The sequence below is a fragment of the Pristis pectinata genome, chromosome 9, assembly GCF_009764475.1.
Source record: "Pristis pectinata isolate sPriPec2 chromosome 9, sPriPec2.1.pri, whole genome shotgun sequence".
NCBI lineage: Eukaryota > Metazoa > Chordata > Chondrichthyes > Rhinopristiformes > Pristidae > Pristis > Pristis pectinata.
In genome coordinates this window covers 44,831,900-44,854,578 of record NC_067413.1, presented here as the reverse complement: position 1 = coordinate 44,854,578, position 22,679 = coordinate 44,831,900, and the positions used below count along the sequence as shown (strand labels likewise).

At 39.5% G+C, this 22,679-nt stretch overlaps 1 protein-coding gene across 4 annotated transcripts in view; it reads right to left on the bottom strand.

Annotated features, from left to right (window-relative positions):
- Positions 1-22,679, bottom strand: part of LOC127574050 (coiled-coil domain-containing protein 102A-like) — a 354,834-nt gene that overhangs the window by 313,760 nt on the left and 18,395 nt on the right. For 2 of the 4 annotated variants that reach the window (XM_052022650.1, XM_052022653.1), the window contains exon 1: positions 1,271-1,427. The exons of the other annotated variants lie outside the window; for them this stretch is intronic. The gene's annotated coding sequence lies outside the window, so the exon portion shown is untranslated. Of the gene's footprint in view, positions 1-1,270; positions 1,428-22,679 lie in introns of those variants that run through there. 4 annotated transcript variants of the gene reach the window in all.

Sequence of the window (22,679 nt, the reverse complement as noted above, 5' to 3'; positions counted from 1 at the left end):
ACTGAGGATCGCAAGGGCCATGTCAAATACCCTTCCCAAAAATTACTGGTAAATGGATGCAATTGTAGTGGATGTTCCGAGTCTGGTGTTTCAGATCCATAAAACAGCTTCCCAAATCATTTCTCTTCATCAAGTAATGAAATATCTCTGCTAATAAGAAAATGAGTGAATCCTGCTTCCTATTTTCCTGACCACTTTTTATTTTGTTTACCCTTTAACTCTGAAAAATAACCTGCCTGTAGCCAAAGATGAAACAAAAGATGGTTGTGTGCTCAGAATCAGGTTTTGTTACAAGAAATTAGTAAGTTAAATCCTTTGTTATATAATGTATAAGAAAAAAGAAGTGCATTTGCATTGAAAAAATGCTGCTTTACTCTAGGCTAAGACTTCATATTAAAATAGTTTTGTTTAAATAAATTCATGAATTTATCATGCCCATTTTATTATTGCCCAGAGCCAGTAATGTGTAAGCATAAATGCAATGCTGTATATTTTTGAAATGTGAAATGAACTTTTGTCGCCATCCTTGAATTCACTGGGTAAAAGTTCAATCTGTAATATTCTTGTACAAAGTTGTTTAGCTTGTCCAGAATATCCACAGAGGAACAGAATGAGTGTTTCTAAGGACGGATGATTCTGCATTTAAAAGCAACTTCCTTTCCACCAAGACTCGAAGAATTCAATGTTTACACGGTTACGGGGAGGAATACCCAAGTGGAAAACCAAACAGACGTCCAGCTTACATTAATAGCGGGGCGCAATTTGCATGCTTGCACAACCGGACTGACTGCCTGATTGACATGTTATCTGCCTGTCTGTCAGGGGGGAAAGGCTGCAGCACAAGGCTCTGCAGCTGGAGAAAGGAAGAGATGGCATGGAGCAGGGAATCGGGAGCGGGGCAGCTCTTGGAGAGGGGCGGAGGGTAGAGATCGGGGACAGGGGCAATGGGGGTGTCCAGGAGTTGGATTTTTGTTTTGGGAGAGGAAAGGGGAAGGAATCGTGGTCTGGTGCAATAATAGGGAGCGGGAGGGAGGAGCCGGGATTGGGGGGAAAGACACTGTGGTCAAGGAGGGCGCTGGGGAAGATCGTGGGCATCAGAAAGGAGTAAGGATAGTCTGGGAGGAAAATCATGGGATGGAGGAATAGCGAGGCATCGGTGATCGTGAATAGAATAGGAAGCGGGAGTCAGCGCTGGGGGTGGGGGCGGCTTGGTCACTGGAAGGGAAGCTGGAGTTCGCCGCTTCTCAAACTGTGCTGTAAATGCACTTACATCATGGATCCGAACCTGCGCGCCTCCTTTTAACTCCTTTCCCGAGTGCCGAGACACCCAGCCGAAATAGTTAAAGAACAAGAAGCCCGTAAAAAAAAGTGGATGCACACTGACTCCTTTTAGGATTTAACTGGCAGACCGGTCTCCTGGGAGCGAATCGCCCACCCATCTCCTGTCCCGTCTCGGTTGCTGGAAGTGGGCGGGTCGGGATCGGTTTGAAATGGTTTAAATTTCAACGACCCGAACCCACGCATGTTCGGGAGTTAAAACCAACTTGGAGCACTCTGGCCTTCTGCCTTACACTTTATTTACGGCTCAGAAATAAGTTGGACTTTGGTATTATCTGCTTGAAGGTTGAGGTTCTGCATTATGAACCCTGTTTGCGTTTTCTTTTGGCTCGTTGAAACGCACAAGGGCAATTCATGTGCACGTACAAGTAACGAAGAGGTTAGGGCGAGATTTTTAAGAGGAATAAACAGTGGCATAAAAATATTGTAACTTCTGAAAAATTGCAATTCGTACTGCATCGTTTTATCCCCCTAAACTACCGGCTTGTTAACGTGCCTTTATTTTTCCAGGAAGATTTGACCCACTGTTTATTTGAGCTGGATTTGTATTCGGTGCCCGGATATACAGGGATACAGCATTATTCAAAACTTGTGAAAGTCGAATGGGCTCAGTTCTATGAGTTTTATTTCCCTCTTGGAAATATGGAAGGTTTCCACCATTCACGTCCCTTCGTAGCCCGCGGAAAAGTTCGGCAATCCATCGTGTGGTTCAAAAGCAGATATTCTGGTGGGCTGTGGGTTTAGTCTCTAGATTTACAGGACAGTTAAGGAACTAACAACTTTTGGCGTCATTTTCAAGAAATAATAATGAAATATTGCCAATTCAGTTGCTAGATAATAGTTATAAGATATATACGGCCCTTAGTGTAAACTACTAGTAGGATTACATTACATTGGTCACAGAGAAAAGTTTAATGATCAGTTAAAATCATCTTATTGTCTAAATCAACTCTGTCTCCGATGAGTATATTAGCATATATGAAAATCCAAAAACTGCAAATGCTGAAAATCTGAGAAAAACAGAAAATGCTGGGAACTCTCAGCAAGTCAGGTAGCATTTCAAAAGAGAGATAACATTTCAGATCAAAGACCTTTCATCAATACCTATGATGAAGGATCTTCGACTTCTGTTTCCTTAAATGCTGTCCGACTTGCTGAGTGTATCCAGCATTTAATGTGTCTGAGTAAATTAGAAGGATGTTTAAATAGTTACTCCATTAAAACCTATTGCACTAAAAATTCTTAGGGCACAGAAGTCATGTTTTTTTTTAATGACCCTTTCACTCTATAGTACCAAAGCAAAACATGGCAAGTACATGGAACCCGAAATGAAAACAGAAAATGCTGGAAGTAATCATTATGCGAGGCAGCATCTGTAGAGAGATAAAGAGATGTTTCAGGTCAATGACCTTCAACCAGAAATCATGATTTCATTTCTCTCTCCTCAGGAATTGCCTGACTGGTTGAGTAATTCCAACATTTACTGTTTTTACATGTCCACCACATGCCATAGCCAAGGGGGTGATCATTAGAATAATCACCATGATTACAGATATCATCTCTCCAATTATCATTTGTTTTCAGTATGTTCCAAAAACTTGCCTGAATACATCAAGTTAAATGAAGCACTCTTCAAAAAATGAGATTTTACCACATTAATATAACAGGGGAAGTACTCCAAATATCAATTAGCCATGTATAACTCTTTCACGGGCAAAGGCTATATTTGGGCTCAACTTTGTTCTGGTTTTTCATTCTCTGGAGCTCCAAACTCATGGAGTCATAGAGCTGCACAGCACAGAAACGGGCTCTTTGGCCTAACTTGTCCATGCTGACCTTACTGTACAACTCCTTGCCTCGGTTTTCTCAGTTGCTACAAAATTCATTTAACATCACCCTATCACTATTTCTTGCTTAATAGTATTCACTCTCGTGTTCTTTGTAATAATCCTTCAACAGTCTCCACATTCCCCCCCCCCCCTTTACCTCGCCCCACTCATTCCATCCTCAATGCTTGGCAAAAGGATAGATAATAGCTTTTTTAAAATTCTGAACACACACAAATTCACTTTTTCCTTGTTCCCTTTACACAGAACCGACTTCATTCTCCTCTCACATAGTAGTCATCGTAGAATTACTAACTTTTTTCACGGTTCCATTACACTCGTGCATTCCCCTCAACACCTCCCCATCACAATTGCATTTGCTACTTCTCGTTTTTAGTATCTACACAATAAACAAATCCACCAGAATGTGCACTCACTAACTCTTTCTCCCACAAGACAAGATGACAACACAGTACAGAGAAGAAAGACCAGAGGAAGACCAGCCAATATCTTAAACCTGGTGAAGCTAGAATAGAAATTAGAGGTTCTTCCAGACTTTCAGAGTATGACTCCAAGACCGTGAGCTCTGGGCCTTCGACTCTGCTACATACATCACTTCACAAATGAAAGAAAAAAATACATTTAACAACATTGACTTGCTCAGAGATACTTACCATCTGCTACAGTGGAGCCTTTCATACCATGTTAGCCTTTGGTCATTTTATTTCTCAAGTACCTTCTCAGTTTTTGTAATCCATTGAAAATGACACCTCAGAAATCCTTCTGAAGGAAGCAGCAAGTACCAGCCTGGAGCTGGGCATCCTGACTGATTATAGAACAAGTTTTGAGGGGTCTGCACGCAACACTAGTGAGTAACAATGGCTATGAAACATGGTTAAATGAGCTAGGGCTTTTCTCTTTGGAGAGAAGGAGGATGAGAGGGGACTTGATAGAGGCACAGATGATAAGAGGCATAGATCGAGTGGACAGTCAGAGATCCTTTTCCAGTGTGACAATGGCTAACATGAGGGGACATAATTTTAAGGTGATTGGAGGAAGGTATAAGGGGAATGTCAGGGGTAAGTTTTTTTACACAGAGAGTGGTGGGTGCGTGGAACGCACTGCTGGCAGAGGTTGTGGAGGAAGATACATTAGGGACATTTAAGAGACTCAGACGCATGAATGATAGAAAAATAGAGAGCCATGTGGGAGGGAAGAGTTACATAGATCTTAGAGCAGGGTAAAATGTCAGCACAACATTGTGGGCTGAAGGGCCTGTACTGTAGTGTTCTATATGGTCAGCACGGCATTGACTCCCAACAAAAACATTGGCAGGGACTTGTAATGACTGCAGCACCCTGAGACTACTGGGGCTGAGGCACTATACAATGCAATTTCAGTAAGCACATATGTTGAACTCATGAATGAAGAGCATGCACTCATGTTAACATTGACACTGTGCTTCAAGTTTTACAATAGTCTGCAGTGGATCAGACTTTAGAATCTTAGAAGTCCATCAATGTTTTGCATCAAGCTTTGTAAGATGCAGGAATTGATGGAACATAAAGAGCCCCAGGATTAGATCTCTGACATGCTCCCATTGTTTCCAAAATCTTGTGGGGATTGGGCCCAAATGCATTGCACCAAGACCATCATCATATAGTCCACAGGGTCCATTGCAGTGACTTGATGCCCACATGTGACTTTGGTTTACATGGTTGCCTCTCCATACTCCCAGAATCTAAGGATGGTCAATAATACAAATTTCCCAAAAACAAATTAATAAAAAAATCATTGGGTTCATTTCAACCTAACCCACGCAATCTCACTTTATATTAAATTCGTTGGGAAACAATATTGTACATCACTGTAAACAGACAGTTAATCTGATCCCATTATTTTCCTGCCAGTTGATTTGCTAAAATCATCCCAACACTATCTGCTTGAACTACTTGAACATGCTTCAGCAAGCAAACTACTACTCATACTATTAACTAGTCTGCATTTACAAAGTCCTCTACTCCACCCACCAGTGGGAATTACAATTAAATACCGAATTACAGTGAATGTAGGTAGTTTTGTTGTTGAGAGTTGTGTAAGAGAATGGTTATCGATCCAGTCATACATTATACAGCTCTCTTGATTTTTGTTTCTAGTGACTTCAATGGAAAGGAAAATGAGGTGGTGTACTGCGAGTGACTGAATCGATATTGTTAATTTTACATTATAGCCTAAAGTCAAAATAAGCTACAGTAAATTACACACAGAAAGTGAACCAAAGACCAGGTTGCATGGTTAATCAGCCCATTCAAAACATGTCCAGTCAGCACATACTTCACTTATGTTTGAACATGCAAATTCTGATTACTTCAGAGACTATAACTATTTTAAAATCACATACTACATAAAGTTACAAATCTGCCTTCCTCCAAGACAAATTCTACCGTGAAGGCTTAATAATACCAGTCTTTTGGCAGATTGAAAGGTAGACACATCGGAGCCAAGTTTAGTACCCAAAATTGTATGGAAACGTCTATTGGCACAAAAACATTTAATGCACTATATTGACTATGCAGCCTAAATGCCATTCAAAGTATTGTCAAACCAAACTCTTCAGAGCCAAATGTCATCCGAGATGATAATGGCATTGTAACATATATCAACTAGATGTTCTATAACAATGTTTTAGAAATTAAATATTATGCACAAAGTAAAAGGCTTACATACATCGTAAATGTTCTAACAACTACTGCAAGCCCAAAAGTTGCATTATTTATTTGTTCATATTTTATACATGGCTTGTGGGTATTACTGGCCGGGCCGGCATCTATTTCCCGTCCCTAATTCCCCACCCGATGATGTTATCTTATCAGGTGGGGAGTTCCGGGATTTTAATTCAATAATAATAAAGGCATGTTGTGAATTTGGAGAGGAACTTTGCAATGGTGGTTTTCCAATTACCTTGTGGTAGGGGTCACTGGTTTGCACGGTGACATAAAAGAAGCCGTACAGAGTTGCTGGAGTACATCTTGTAGGTGGTAAATTTCTGTGCTGTGATGAAAGGAGTGCATGTTTTAAGAAGATAGATACAGTGCCAATCCAGTACGCTACTTTGTCCTGCTCTGTGTTGATCTGCTTGAATGTTATTCAAATGCCATTGATCAGGGAAAGTGGACAATATACTATTGCCTTCCTGACTCATGCTTTTGTAGAAGCTGAAGGGGCTTTAGGAGCTAGGAGGTAAATCATTTGACAAAATATTCCCAGACTCTGATCAGCTCTTGTAGCCACATTATGTAAATTGCTGGACCAGTTATAATTCTGCTTTGTAGTAATCTTCAAGGTGCTGATATTGGGGGAAGAGTACCCAGGGATCCTCGGTACTGATTCCAGAACTCATGAAGCCTCAAAGCATCAGGTCAAACACAGGCAAGGAAACTTCCTGCTAATAACTACTACCTACTATAGTCTGTCGGATGATAAAAACAACTCCACCTCACTGAAAAAGAGCACATAATATACCCTGCACAGGAGACGTCAATCTCCCCAAACAAACATGGCTTGAAAGCACCAATAAGCAGGCCAAGTCCTGAAAGACACACCTACCATACTGAGTCAGTGGCAGATGGTGAGTGAACCGACATAGTTGATCTCACAGATGCACCTGACCATCACAGTCTTGACTGGAATGGACTCCTGTACAGTCTTTGTAGAGACAAAGTCCTGTCTATGTATTGAAGACAATTCATTGGGCTGTATGGCACAACCATCATGCTAAATGAAAAGGACTCAGATTAGATCCAACTTCTCAAAACTCTGAATCCATGTGCAGTGGACCATCAGCAACAGCAAAATTGCATTCTAACACAATCTGTAGTTTCATGGCTCAGTATATCCCTTTCTCTACGAATACTAAAGCATGAAGCCAAACCTAGTACACTGAAAAGTATTGAAGTCATGCCAGAATCCACACAGGGACATGTAGAAATGAGGCGCAGGGGTCAAACTGTTGACCTGGGTATGGAGAAGTCCACCCTCCAATCCCCTGAAGCAATCCAATGCTGATTCTGATGCAGGAGGTCCAAGCCCTGACACTGGTGAGATTTTGACCATAGCACACATACACAGGGCAGGGGGTAGGAGCTCTAAAGTGAGAGCAGGCAGTATAGAGGAATTCATTCCAGCTCCTTCCAGCCAACAAGTAGTGAAGTAAAGACACTAAACTTCTTTCCAGTGCAGTCTACACTTCTCTTCAGCAGCTGGGTTTCCTAATGCTGGGTAAACCAGGCCACGCACACACACACTACAGCTTGAAAATAAGTTTAGTCAAAAGGTTCCCAGAATTATTAAACCATTTAAGTTGTCAACCTATCTCCTAGGAGTAGGCTGACTACCCACCTGCCTTATCTCCATAAAACCTAGCGAAGAGAAAAGGGAAAAATATTTCCATGTTTTAAAAAATTTAACAGTTTTGGCTGTTAAATACTAAGCCCTATGCTTCAACTTTCATTGCTTATATTTTTACATTTGAGATTAAGGTCATAGTGCAAACTATATTACCTGCCACTTTCTTTCATCTTTACTATTCATTCCTCACATTCCTGGCTGAACCAGGGCTTTGTGATGGCAACATGAAAAATTTGCTGGGCCCTAATAGGAAACATAACTCCTCAATCTAAAACTAACTGAATCAAAACAACTGCAGTTCTGATGAAAGGTCGTTGGCTTGATTCTCTCTCCATGAATGCTGTCTGATCTGCTGAGTATTTCCAGCATTTTCTGTTATTATTTCATATTCCTAGCATTTGAATTTTTGTGCTTTCCAAACCACTGGAGTCCTCGCAATACTTGATCATATAGGAAGAAAGTAAGAGATATTAATATCATTCTTGATATTGTTCTATTTACATTACCTTTTAGTAATGCTACCAACTCATAGCACCTGCAGAGCAATGACAGAACAATTACATAAACATTTCATTCTGTTAAACATTTGTATGAACAGCAAAAAAAAATTACATAACCCTTTCAGTTTCCCCCAGCGAGTTTGAGGTTCCCAGCACTATTATTCCCATTTCCCTCTTTTTGTCACTTTCTTTTTTCATTTCTGTTACAATGAAAGAAATGACAGCCGAGAGTTTCCTCTGCTACAAGGTCATTTCTCAAATAGGCACAGAATGCCAATGCGAATATACACAGGAAATGTATCAAAATTATTCAATTAAAAGTTAGTTATGTCTTGCATTACTGTACATTCCATTGATGAATAGAAGCCTTTGTACTGGACCATTCACATGAAATTACAATTTGCATCAATGCAACAAATACAGATAAGCTTCAGGCCTTTTAAATAGCCAAAGATTTGAATCTACAGTTGAAAATAATGGTAGTTTGTACTGGACTAACTAAGAAAGGGAGAGAATTGAAATTAAAACATCATTATTGCATCAGCTTATTCTACTTTAATAGTATCCTGGCCCACACCATTAAAAGATATATGGCTTACAACTGATCATAAAACACTGTTTCTATTGCAAGACAGTAAGAATCCAAAGAACATAAAATAAAAATCATGAAACCTTGACTGTCATGTGATTGCATGAGAAGCAATCAGATAAGAGATCCTCAATACAATAAAAGCATTCCAGGATTCAAAACAACACTGGTTATAAACTTCACCTTTGTACATACAATAAAGTGTGGTCTATATACTATGCACTTCCTCTAATTTTTCTGCAAACAACTGGCTGTTTCCAGAATTTAAATCTGGATCAAATTTAAACTAGCCTAAAGCTAATGCAAACTACGTTTTTAAAGTATTGCATGCTTAGACAGTTTTTTGGAGATCCAGAGGTTAGACTGTGAACCATTATTTAACTAAATTACATTTTTTGTAGTCAGGTAAAACAATGTTTTTATTTACCCATATTGTGGCTGGCAATTCTATGCAATGGTGAAAGGTTTCTGGGATACACTGAGAGTTCTTTTTTGCATTGGACCATTTATTGGTATCTATTGCTATTATAAGGTAAATAATTACAAAGGAGTGGCTCATTTCACTAATTAAATTAATCATCTGTGGTTAGTAAAAGAATTAGAATAATGTGGTGGATTAAATAAGCAAATTGGTAACATGTTTCTAGATGGAAGCCAGGTAATGAACTCCTGAAACTGAGTTGCTGACATGTCTATTAGAAAATAAGGTTGATGGATAGAGGGATAAGTATAGACTAGAAAGGTGAAATAATTCAAGCAACAGATTCTATACTGTTTAGACAAAAGTATTGGGAAATCAGGCAACTCGAGCTCACATAGTGGTCTGAGAGTTCTTGAACTATCCACAGTTGAACTTAATAATAGGCAGTAGTCTCCTCTAGAGATTAAAGGGTGGACTCCGTCAAGGAAAATATTGAGCAAATCCTTGGAATTTGAATTGGAATTGGAATATTATTGTCACATGTACTGAGGTACAGTGAAAAAATTGTCTTGCATACAGATCAATTCATTATACAGTGTATTGAGGGAGTACAAAGTAAAACAATAACAGAATGCAGAAAAAAGTGTAACAGCTACAAAGAAAGTGCAGTGCAGGTAGACAATAAGGTGCAATGTCATAATGAGGTAGATTGTGAGGTCAAGAGTCCGTCTTATCATACTAGGGAACCATCCAATAATCTCATAACAGCTAGATAGTGGTCGTACGTGCTTTCAGGCTTTTATATCTTCTGCCTGCTGGGAGAGAGAAAAAGAGAGAATATCCGGGAGGGATGGGGTCTTTGATTATGCTGGCTGCTTTACCGAGGCAGCGAGGCAAGCTTGAAGACCATTTCTCATTCAGTGTTTTCTTCATTCTCATAAAGCAGATTATATTGTGCAGAGAGATTATGCCATGGAAGTCAGTTATTATCAAAACTACTATCTACTTCCAATAAATAAATGCAGCTTAGCACAGAAGTGGTTTACATGTTGTAGAAAAAGCAAATCCTGTAAAGTGTTGAACCACAACTTGACTACTTTTACATTGGCTGAATCTTAACACAATGAGAGATTTATGTTGGAATTATGTTAAGTGCTGAAATGAAAAATATGTAGTTGGAATCAAAACTGCTATGGATTTATCCACATTATTTTAATGGAGTTGGGTGAATGGCTGGCATCCAATCCACCAAGGGATGTAGGCTGGTCATTTAAATATTGTAGTAAGGCTTTGTGATTTCTTTTTAGAACATGGAACATAGAACATAGAATGGCCGGCCATGATCCTAAAGTAAACTAATCCCATCTGCCCGCATATGGTCTCTATCCCTCCATTCCCTGCCTGTTCATGTGCCTGTCTAAGTACCTCTTAAACATTGCTATTGTATCTGCTTTCACCACCTCCTCTGGCAGCATGTTCCAGGCACTTTACACGCTCTGTTTAAAAAACCTACCTCATAAATCTCCTTTAAACTTTTCACCTCTCACCTTAAAGCTGTGCCCGCTAGTATTTGGCATTTCCATCCTGGGAGATCTATAGTCTATTTTAGCAGTCAAGCTTCTCAAGCCTTGGTAAACTATACAAAAAAAAGAGGGAAGAAGGGGGAGAAAACTTGCATTTATCTTTCACCTTCCATAGCCTCCAAAAGCACTTTGCTGCCAATGAAGCAAAATGTGATCACTATTGTAGCACAGGAAATATGAGAGCCAATTTGTAAAGCATTGCAGAGCGCTGGTGCCTCCTGTAGGTTTTAATTATGAGTGATGTGAATAAAACTGCCAACTATTATTTTGAGGTTCACCCCTCTTATGCAGCTGCATAACAGAGGATTCCCTGATCAACGGGGCTGTACCAAGCGACACATACTGAGATAAACATTAACTGCTGCTGGAAGATTTTCACTTGGTGAAAGACACACTTTGACCTGCCTGAAACACGTTGGTGTCCAAGTGTAAGGAGATGTCCATAAGTGAATGCTGCCAATTGGCACATTCCAGGGTGCTGAGAGATGCACTGAAGCTTGGTGCAGCCACCACAAAGGCTTTGTAAGGAAGGACAGTAATCTAAGGTCCCGCTGCTACTGGACATTGAGGTGCTGGGCCCTATGTAACAGCCTCTCAAACACTTGATAGGTGCATTGTTCAGGGTTCACATGATTGGCTTTGGTAAGAGAATGTGTTGATTTGATGGCACAATGAAAGTAAAGAAAGATTTGCATTGATTGTATGTCCTGTATACAATTTTACTAATAAAGTATGTGCTGACCTGTTGAGTGCTTCCAGCATTTTCGGATTTTGTTTCAAATTTCCAGCTTCTGCAATTTTTTTTATTTTCATACCCTGCAAGTGACCAGAGGTAACTACAGGTAAAGGGTGCATTATCATATCGACAGCATTGTAGGGAACAATCAATGGTGCCTGAACCTGGTCACAACTATGCAAAAGACTGTATTAGACCCTGGTCACATACACATTCCTGCCTGTATTAAGATGATGAATGCTTGGCAGTTGTAGTGCCAGTTTCAATTAAGTGAAGTTTATGCAAGTTTATTTTTAACTGTTATTGATGTTGTCCTGTTTCTTAAATGGGTCTGCCCTTTGCGGTTTCTGAATCAGAGCAGAATCCCTAACAACAGCAAGCTCCTACAAACAGCAATGTGATAATCTATTTTTATGGTATTATTTGAGGGATGAAACTAGGCCAGGCCACCAGCAGATACTCTCCTGCTCTTCATCAAAATAGTGTTATGGGACCTTTTATATTCACCTGATACACAGATGGAACCTCGGGTTATCATTGCATCTCCAACTGTGCAGCACTCCCATTGGTACTGCACTGCTATATCAGTCTAGATTTCTGTACTACATGGTCCATTATACCAAATTGATGCGCAGCAGTTCAATATCAGCATCATTGTGATATTGACTATGTAGGCAAGTTGAATGACAACACATGTAATATAGTGCTGAAACTGAAGTCAAAAGATTTAATTCAGGACAATTCTACCTCATCCTGATTAGTAAGAATTGAGAGGAGCAGCAGCCAAAATGGAGAAGCGCCATTTCCCACTCCATTCCTGCTAATCTGTTGGTCCTGGCTGAGGATGTATGTCCACAAGATGCTACAGATCATCTCACAAACAAATGTAAATCCAAGTCTCATGACTTTCCCTGGATATTGTATGGAATTTTAACTAATCCTGAGTGAAAAGCTGACCACAGTTACCCTGATAGGTGATGAAGTCAGAAATTTGGTGAGGCCTGTTCTGGTAGGATTAAAGAAAATTGTTAACTGGTTGGTGGGGGGGGGAGGGGGGGCGGGGTGGTCAAGAGTAGTTGAACACTCCTTCAGTACCCACAAAATCCTTCCCACACCCACTTTGTCGCCAGCAGCATTTTATCAGGCTGCCTGATCTTCATCTCTTATCCACTATAAGCTTGTGCTAGTTTCCTGCTTGTATTTAGGGTTTACAGTGAAGTGTATTATCATAACTGCAGCAGTTGTGATACCAAATTCATAAATGACTGGGGTTCTTATCTTACTTGGCCATATTACATCTTAAAATGTATTTATATAATGCAGTAAATAGGTGGTTACATGTGTTTTTGGAAAGCTGCAATTTATTTACTGTAGACTTTGAGACTTTGAAGTCCTAAAACACACATCCTTACCAGTTAGCAAACATACAAATGGAATGCAAGATTTATTTTGCCACTGTTTTTGATATGGCACAATTCAACCATAATAGGACAATTTTGCAAAAATTTAAAGTTAACCATGTTGATACTTCACCTCCATAAAGACTGTACTGAAACACTGATATAATTTATCAGATAAAATACAAAACTTACTGCCAAATACTTCAATGCTGAAGTTCACAAATGTGATAATCATTAGCAATAAATTGTTTTTAAGGCATTGTTAGTTCTTGCTAGCATTTAGTTGAAAGGGTGAGGATAAGGTTAACTTTCAGCAATGACTTAAAATGGGTTATAGTGAATCATACACACATCATATAGCCTGCCAGATTTTCTTTTGTCTTGAAGTTATGAAAGAGAACCAAAGCAGTTTCTAAGTCTGTATTGTCAGTAGAGCATTGATATAGCAGCTGGCTAAATAGTTCCAGTGTCAATTAATGAACCATTAAGGTGGTGTTGAAGGGTGAATCAGATTGTTAATGCAGAGGAACTTAGTTCAGGTTTATAGGAAGAGAATGAGCAAGTCACTGGAACTGTTCATTCCTCACACGTCTTACTGCAAAGTGCTGAGGCGTCCCTCCACCATCTGTACCTTATCTACCTTTACTTTGGTCTTCCTCAATGGATGAATTCTGCTGCTTGCTGATGTTCCTTGCATCTTACCTCTGGTGTTCCCAAAGATTTATTTCTGGCCCTCTCCTATTTCTCATCCATTTCTTGCCTCTTTGCAACAACTTCAAAATACAGCTTCAGTTTCCACATGTACCTGGCTCCACCTTACCACTGCCTCTCTTGATCCTCCTTCCATCTCTAAATTCTCAAGAGAACTGTGCTGGTATGTCTTAACTTAGAGTCATCACTCCTTTGCTTGTTGATTTTTTGTCAGCTTCTGCTAAATAATAGTCACAAAAGATTGCAGATGCTGAAATCTTGACTAAAAATCAACCTGCTGGAGGAACTCAGCAGGTTGAGCCGCATTTGTGGAGGGATAGTCCACAAATGCGGACTATCAGGACATCATCTCCTTACCAGTTAGCAAACATACAAATGGAATGCAAGATTTATTTGCCACTGTTTTTGATAAGGCATAATCAGGACATTGTGTCAGGACATCATCTGTATCAGGACATCATCTGTATCAGGACATCAGGACATCATATCATCATGTATCAGGACATCATGATGTATCTGTATCAGGACATCATCTGTATGATGAGCCATCTCCAGGAGGAGCTCAAATGAGATGCAATTGATCTTGATACTACATTCTGATTAGAATGTGGTCAGCAAGCATCCCACTAATTGGCACATTGATAATATGAAGACGGAAAATCAAGTGTGAAGACCCAAATGTGTGGATCCTGTAGCAGCATGTATTGGTGGAGAGGTGGTTATGTTAAAGATGAAAAGAAACAGTATCTTACAGCAGAAACTAACACAAAATTTGAAATGTTGAGGCTCATAACCTACAATCAGCTGTCAAGGAAATGTTTCCTAACCCTCAATCCTGTTCACCTTCCAGCTTATACTATCCATGGACAGTGGGCAGGAATAAGAATGCAGTTTTCTGACTTCATCTGACCCCATGAGTAACCCAGCAATTTCTGACATTACTTTTCAAATCACTATTATTAATTAATATCTAAAGAATAAGACAACTTACCACTAAAATTTTCAAGGATAGAGACGTTCTTTTACAGTAATTAACATTTATCATACCAACTTTTTCTGGTGCTTTTAATGGGGAAAGAGTGAAACATAATCATACTTCATTTCATTGCATTGATTTCAATGTCAAATGGAATTAGCAATGTTCTGTTATAACTTATCTTGTGGAGGAATGGAGAATCTCTGACAGTAAGTCCACAATTCCATGAACACTAGGAGACGTGCCTGTTATAATGCTGTACACTGACAGCCCCACCAGTATCTGTGCTGATGAACCTGATATTTTCTGTTCCTGTAGCAATACACAGAAAGTGCTGGAGGAACTCAGCAGGTCAGGCAGCATCCATGGAGGGAAATAAACAGTCAACGTTTCAGGCCGAGACCCTTCATCAGGAATCGGTCGATGTTTCAGGCCGAGAAAATGTGTCCCCATTTTCTGTTCCTGTGTTGTTTTAATTCATTGCAACCTTAAATATTTTCTAATTATGTCATCTTTTAAATGCTGTTAATATACAAACTAAAAGATCCAAAGTCCAAATGAAATACAGGGGAAGTAATTCAATCTCAGGAGGACAGAAAGGAGCAAAGCAAGGATAGTGAAATAACCAATAAAGTACACTCTATCCAGGACATTCCCAAACTTTCTTCCCTGCAGAGAGATCTGTGTTCCCTGCCCCACATCCCTGCCATTCTCAACTCTCATTAAAAATATTGAATATAAACTATTTATTGTTAAAACTGCACCAACTCCTACTTCAAACTTTACTATTTCTCACTAGGGGTTAACCTCTCAGCCTGAAAATTTTGACTTCACCCAATTTCTAAGGCAATGTAAAGCAATTTTGTGGAGAAGGGAGTATATTACAGGTAGTTCAGTTGTTAATGTCTATATTCTTACCCTCCTAAAACTAAAAGTTAGAACTTTAAGATGTTGCCAAAAATAGCTTCTTGGTTACACAGTGCAATTAGTTGTAAGCAGATCCATCATTTTCTGTTTATGATGCCCATCATAATACATAGCTGCCTAATATACATCTGTGTGAATGTATATAGGTCCTCCCCAGGTTACAACAGGTTTTCATTACTGTGAACTGTTCGTAACCTAGACAGTTCGTATTTTGGAGATGCGCCGCAAACTGAATTCCCACACAGCAGAATATGCCTACAGCCCCACAGCAGCTGGCAAATCCATCCCACCAGTCTCCCAAATGCTCATTCATAGGTACGGGTTGTACATAAGTAGGTGTTCATAACCATAATATAACTATGTGAATGTATAAGCAGGTGTACAACTTTAGTGAACACCCAAAACCCAAGCAGGATATAACTGACTTTTGCACATATTATCTTCTTCCATCTTTTCAAAGACAAATCGAGAAAACATTTGGTCTGTCAAGTCAGACTTTCAAGCTGTAACAAGTAAAAGTACAAAGTAGCTTCAGATTCATTTACTTTTGTCGGTATACGTTGTTATCATGCATTGAAATGAAACAATGAATGTACCCAAATAACTTCTGGCTAATTTCTTGCATTTTTTGGTCAAAGCTTTCCCTTATAACCTTCTGTTTTTATTACCTGATTGATTTCAAGTTTGGTGGACCTACTTCTAGGCCCAACTTTGTCTCTGTGTTCAATCAACCTGTCCTCACAGCCAGAACGGCACCAAAAGGTTCCCAACACAATTGGCATCTTTTATCAACTGCCAAACTGGGCTAACAAATTCTTTATCATTTACAGTCATGAAGAAGACAACATCAAAGCTTCTCACAATAACATGTTATTTGCCCATTTTAATAGGTTTCTTTTAAAGACCAACATTTACAATAACTCATTCTCCAGTCCTTTCAATAACAATGTCAAAAAATCTTGAATCAGAATTGAGAGCACTGGATATATTTCTCATTATATAACGGTTGCACAAATGGATCTGCCAGTAACATACAAAATATACAAATAGGTGAATAATTCAATTTTCAATCTTATTCTATGGTCAAAATGTTTGAATATTTTACTTTTGAAATACAGTGACAGCAAATATGTAAATAACATGGATAAGACACAAGTTGTAGTTCTTCAGAATAAATCTGTTAAATGTGCATGTTGGGGTAGATTTTGCTCTCACATGCACATTTTCCTGAGACTTGTGTTGATGAGCCACTTTGCATGAGAGCTACTATTTGTTTCATGCACAGCGCTCATTAAAGCTACAAACGTTACTTACAATGGATGCGAATTAACCCATAACTATATGATGATGATTTTGTTTAAACATCATTGTCTAGAAATTTATCTAAATGGAACTAAATTTTGGAGGTAGAAGACAATGGACTGTTGTTGCTATACAGCACATTCAGCTCTACCAACCCAAGATAAATTTCTACCCACATTGATTTCCATCCATTATATCCGTTATTTCCCTCTATATAAATATGCTTGATGTGCCTGGTATCACTTCACTATGTAAGAGTTTGTGAATATACAGCATTTCAAGAGCATCTCCAACAAACATAAATGAGGTTGCTATTTGCAAAATTTAGATGCCGCATTCAAAACATATTTAAGTATCAGTAACAAAGTTTGATTAGAAGTATAACGGACATGCAAGTTCCTTTAATGAAAGAACTGAGGTAGAGGGATACTGCCTCAATGAGCCAGTTTTTGGAGTCAGCAGCAATGAAATAATGCTTGCCTTTCTTTCTGTTGGTCTTCATCAGGAGTCTGATTCTTCTGACCATCCCTAACCTGGCATCTCAGACCTGTATGAACCCACATTGAGCAAAGAGCAGTGTCTTCTCAACCAATCAGATTCAAAAATACTTACCCACAGTAATATTCCACTTCCTTCTTCTTCAGCCCTCTGCCTCTCCTACCTAACACCTCTCAGCTTATTACATCTTCCCCCCCATCCCCCAACCACCTACCTTCCCCCTCTCACCTGGACTCACCTATCACCTGGACTCACCTATCACCTGAACTCACCTATCCCCTGCCTGCATGTGCTCCTCCGCCTCCCCCACCTTCTTATTCTGGCTTCTGCCCTCTTCCTTTCCAGTCCTGATGAAGGTCTCAGCTTGAAACGTCGACTGTTTATTTCCCTCCATAGATGCTGCCTGACCTGTTGAGTTCCTCCAGCACTTTTGTGTATTGCTCCAGATTCCAGCATCTGCAGAATTTCTTGTGTCTCAGTAATATTAACCCCAAGATCAGGTAGGTTTGGGCCATGTCTGTCTATTGAGAATATTACACTTGAAAGTTGCTCCAAGAGTGCGAGAAAAGAGGTGGCATATTTTTGCTCTTCATCGACTACATAGTGTCAGATCTGAACCCAAGCCATCCCAAAGCAGCCTATTTTCAGTTTTATGAAAGTATGGTGGAGATAGTCTGGCAAACCCACATCCAGAAGAAGGCAGGTCTCTCAGTTAAATATTTTAATGTAGTATTGCGGCATTAAAGAAGTAATGTTTTTGTAGCACTGTTTGTGGGCCAGGAGCAATGTAACTGCTTACCTCCTTCATCACTGAGGCCCCTCTCCACTGATCTCCCCCTGAAAACCAACCTTCTCATTTCCACACTCCAAACCAGACTGTCCATCTCCCACCCCATTGCTCCCACTCCCCACATCAGTGCACCATGGCCGCAATGCATGCTAACCTTTGTGGCAGTTGCTTCCCATTTATCCAAAACTCAGCCATGTTGAAGTCAATAGTATGTATATATTTAGGAAGGGTGCTGGTTTCTGCTTTTCCCTAATAGTATACAGCTAGCCTATCTTCCTATATTTAAGCTGCTCAAAACTTGTGGCAGTGTTTGTCAATTTTGTTTATGTTTCCAGGAGCTGTGGAAGTAATCCCAAACTTGGAATTCCTCTCTCAACTACTTGGAAGCATATCAAATTTAAAAAGGAGGAAGATGTAAACTTGAGAAATCTAGTTCTTTGTTCTTTTTCAAATTTATCATTTACCCAGACAAAATGCCGAAGTATTAATTGGTTTAAATCATCCCTAATTCAGCCAAAGTCTGTGATTCTTTCCAAATTAATTTTCAAAAATTAAAACTACATGTAAGATTTTTTTCCAACAGAGTTCCTCATGTTTTACATCTAAGAAACACTAAAGGGATTTCATATGGGTTGAATCATTCATCCATGTTTCAATCCAGAAAAAAAAGTAAATCACATGGCTAGGAGCTGACTTCTTCAAAATGCATATGTATTTTATATACACACATATAAAACAATAAAATAATTATACAATTGTGTAGAGTTGGCACACACAAGTATGTAATTAAATAAACACGTTCTTATTGAAAAATACTGGAATTCTCTTGAAAAATGAGACTAAGTCATATGTTAGAAGTTTGATTCATGAAGACCTATTCAACAGTAACAATTTTGTTAGAAAGTGAAGTCAATGCAAAAAATTACCAAATAACTTTGTGATGGTTCAATGGGTTTCCAAAGTAGCTGTGCTACATGGACTGGTCATGGGATTAGACTGCCATGATGCCACTATATAGGAATTGTCTAATGTTGACCCTCCCCTCAAATCACTATCACACACACATAGAGTCATGAACACACAAACCCCGCATCCCTTCCCTTCCTGCAACCCACCCCAACCCCTCCACAACAACACATTTTAAATGGAAAGTTTTATGGACACCATTTAAACAAGCTCAAAGGTTGGAATATGGGAGGATTATTAAAAGTTTGTTTCAGTCAAGTAGGGAGGATTGCATGAGTGAAGTTAGGTTTAGACAGATTTAAGCATGTTGAGTCTCTACTGTTGCACCACATATTCACTTGTTGTGAAGAGATGAAGCTTATCTACCTGGGCTTACTAAGTGTTTTTTTTACTTCAAAATAATTTCAGGATTGTTCATAGGAGCATATGCAAAAGACACAAATATCAGATTGCAAATGAATACTACAGGACTCCTGGTTCCAATACTGGAATTTAGACAGTGCCAGATCACCTCGAAGCATAAAGACGATCAGGTTTCTGCTTTGGATGGAAAAGACTATCAATGCTCAAAACTGATAGTTATGAGAAGTAATTTTTTCTCAAGTTTCTGCTCAAACTGATTCAGATGCATTGTATGTTAATTCATTCATGAAGTAGGTACTTAGATGTGAAATAGAGTGTTATTTTTATTTTGTATCAAAAATATTACTACAGTCTAAACTATCTCCAAACATAAGCATATTTTTTACCAGAATGGCTTGATCAACTCTTGTGAATAACTGGATTTTAAGTAACTGAAAACAGCTTAAGAGAATGAATTGCTCATACATTATTGTATCCCAGTGAGTTTCTTTGATTTTGTTTACAGTTTAAAGACTTTTAAAAGTGTCTATTCATATTGTCCTTGCACAAATAAAACACTCATCTTTATGAACTCCAATGAAAACCATAAATGGATTCACTCACTAAGATCCACTGTGATAATCAACTGGATATGGACATAAGCCCAATGTTGCAATGTTACTTAAACCAGCACAGAGGTTCATGGAAAACAGATTTGCACTGGATGTAATTTGTGCCTGAAATTCTTCATCTTTTGTGCTGATTTGATTAATTTTGAGCAAGTTGTACTGAAAAAAACCCTACTAGTGGAAGCTTTAGCTTTGTGTGGCATTTATGAGAGTGACTAGCATAGTTGCACAGAAAACAAAACAGTATCCAAGGAAGACCCAAATTTTGTGACACTTGACATAATTCTTTGCTCACAAGAAAAAGAGCCTGATATAAAACAGTAACTGATCTGAAACTGAAACAATTGCATTAACATTTATGTAGATTAGAAATTTCTCCTGTAACACTTCACTGTAAAACTCTGCATTTTTTTTATCTTACCCAGTTGTTCATAAGAATAAATAAAAGTTTTATGCTGCTTTTTGCCTTCAGAGTATTTGCCATCATAAACAGATGCCCCGAAAAAGTAGGGCTGCTGAAGGACTCACAGTGCAAAATTCAGTGACCAGAAACTCAATCAGGATCTGGGCAGTCCATATCATGGCCTTATAGCCCCGTTGAAGCAGAATTTCTCCCTGCTCCCGGAAAAGCCATTATTGTCAGAGGATGAGGTTAAAATGAAGACTCCCTATGTCATGAATTCTTGCTTTTGGATCCTGATTGAAAACTCACTGTGCAAACAGTGCTGATGTGCACTGATTCACCAGATATAACTATGATCCTATCTGATGGCAAGAGCGAGATTTTCTTACAGACACATAAAGATCTTGAGCTCTCCAACACTGAATGGCATAAAGAGTTGTGTGGAAAGTTTAAATCTTTGCAAGAGGCCACTTGAGGTCATCAAATGATTCTTTTGGGCAGAGCAGTTTTGACTAGCATTTCTGCAGGGTATGACAATAGGGACATGGACCAGTTGGGTCGGAGGGCCTGTTTCCATGCCATATGACTCTATGACTATGACTCTATGAGTAAATTGCAGATGTGTCCCAAACTGCCAAAGTCGTTCACCTACAGGATTCTTCCTCTGACCTTACATAACATGGTTTATTAACTGGTGGAGATCCATGGAATTAGGCTAATCTAATCTCTACCACTACCAGAAATTTGGGTAATCTCTGGTAGTGAACAAACCATGGATTGACTAGGCCTTTCACTTTTGCAAAGGGACTACCATCCGTACATAAAGAAATCTGTGTTTGTAATGTGGATTTATTTGTAATACCAGCACCATGAAAATGGAAAAGTCTGAGTTCCACGATTGTTTGATTAATTGATTCAAACCTGAGAACAGACTGATGCACTGCTGTTCAAGTCACACCATATAGTTCCAAAGTACTGCACTATTTTGTGAGCCATAGTTGGACTCTTCATTCAAAAATTCCAAGAGGCCCTATCCACACAATGTGTGGAATACGCTTGCAAAAATCTTTTCTACAAATGATTGGTATCTGTTATTTTATAAACATGGCAAACGTTAGTATCTTCTGACAACAACATTTTTGTGCTTCACCTTACTTAAATTTAGCAAAAAGCAATCACATACTTAGTGCCTCAGTGGTGCATGTCTTTAGAGACTAACAGGTAGATGCAACATCATCAAAAGGCATGAATTAGAATTTTTCACACAACAAAGCAGGAAATAACTGAAGGTTTGAGGTATGCTTCAGCATTATTTAAAGGGAGCCTGACCTTACATCCACTTCTGTTGGGAAGTTCAAGATTTCTATTGTTCTCCATGTGGGTCCTTCTCTTCATGGTTCCACCCAATCCAAACACTCCTCAGGGCCCCCAAATGTCACTCTGCCCCATACAGAAACCCCAATCACAGTTCCACCCAATCCCCACTAGCCTCTTTGCCCAAGCCTCACTCCTGCCCACTTCTTCAACCAACCATCTACAAGTTTGCAGATGATACCACCGTTAAAGGCCATATCTCAAATAGCGATGAGTCGGAGTACAGGAAGGAGATAGAGAATTTAGTGGAATGGTGTCATGACAACAACCTTTCCCTCAATGTCAACAAAACTAAAGAGCTGGTCATTGACTTCAGGAAAGGGGGCGGTGTACATGCACCTGTCTACATCAATGGTTCTGAGGTCGAGAGGGTTAACAGCTTCAAGTTCCTGGGAGTGAACATCACCAACAGCCTGTCCTGGTCAAATCACGTAGATGCCACGGCCAAGAAAGATCACCAGCACCTCTACTTTCTCAGGAGGCTAAAGAAATTTGGTTTGTCCCCTTTGACACTCACCAACTTTTACCGATGCACCATAGAAAGCATTCTATCTGGATGTATCACGGCTTGGTATGGCAACTGCTCTGTCCAGGACCACAAGAAGCTGCAGAGAGTTGTGGACACAGTCCAGCGCATCATGGACACCAGCCTCCCCTCCTTGGACTCTGTCTTTACCTCTCATCGTCTTGGTGTAGCAGCCAGCATAATCAAAGACCCCACCCACCCGGGACATTCTCCTCTTCCATCGGGTAGAAGATACAGGAGCCTGAGGGCACGTACCACCAGACTTAAGGACAGCTTCTACCCCACTGTGATAAGACTTTTGAACAGTTCCCTTATACAATGAGATGGACTATGACCTCACGATCTACCTTGTTGTGACCTTGCACCTTATTGCACTGCACTTTCTCTGTAGCTATGACACTTTACTCTGTACTGTTACTGTTTTTACCTGTACTA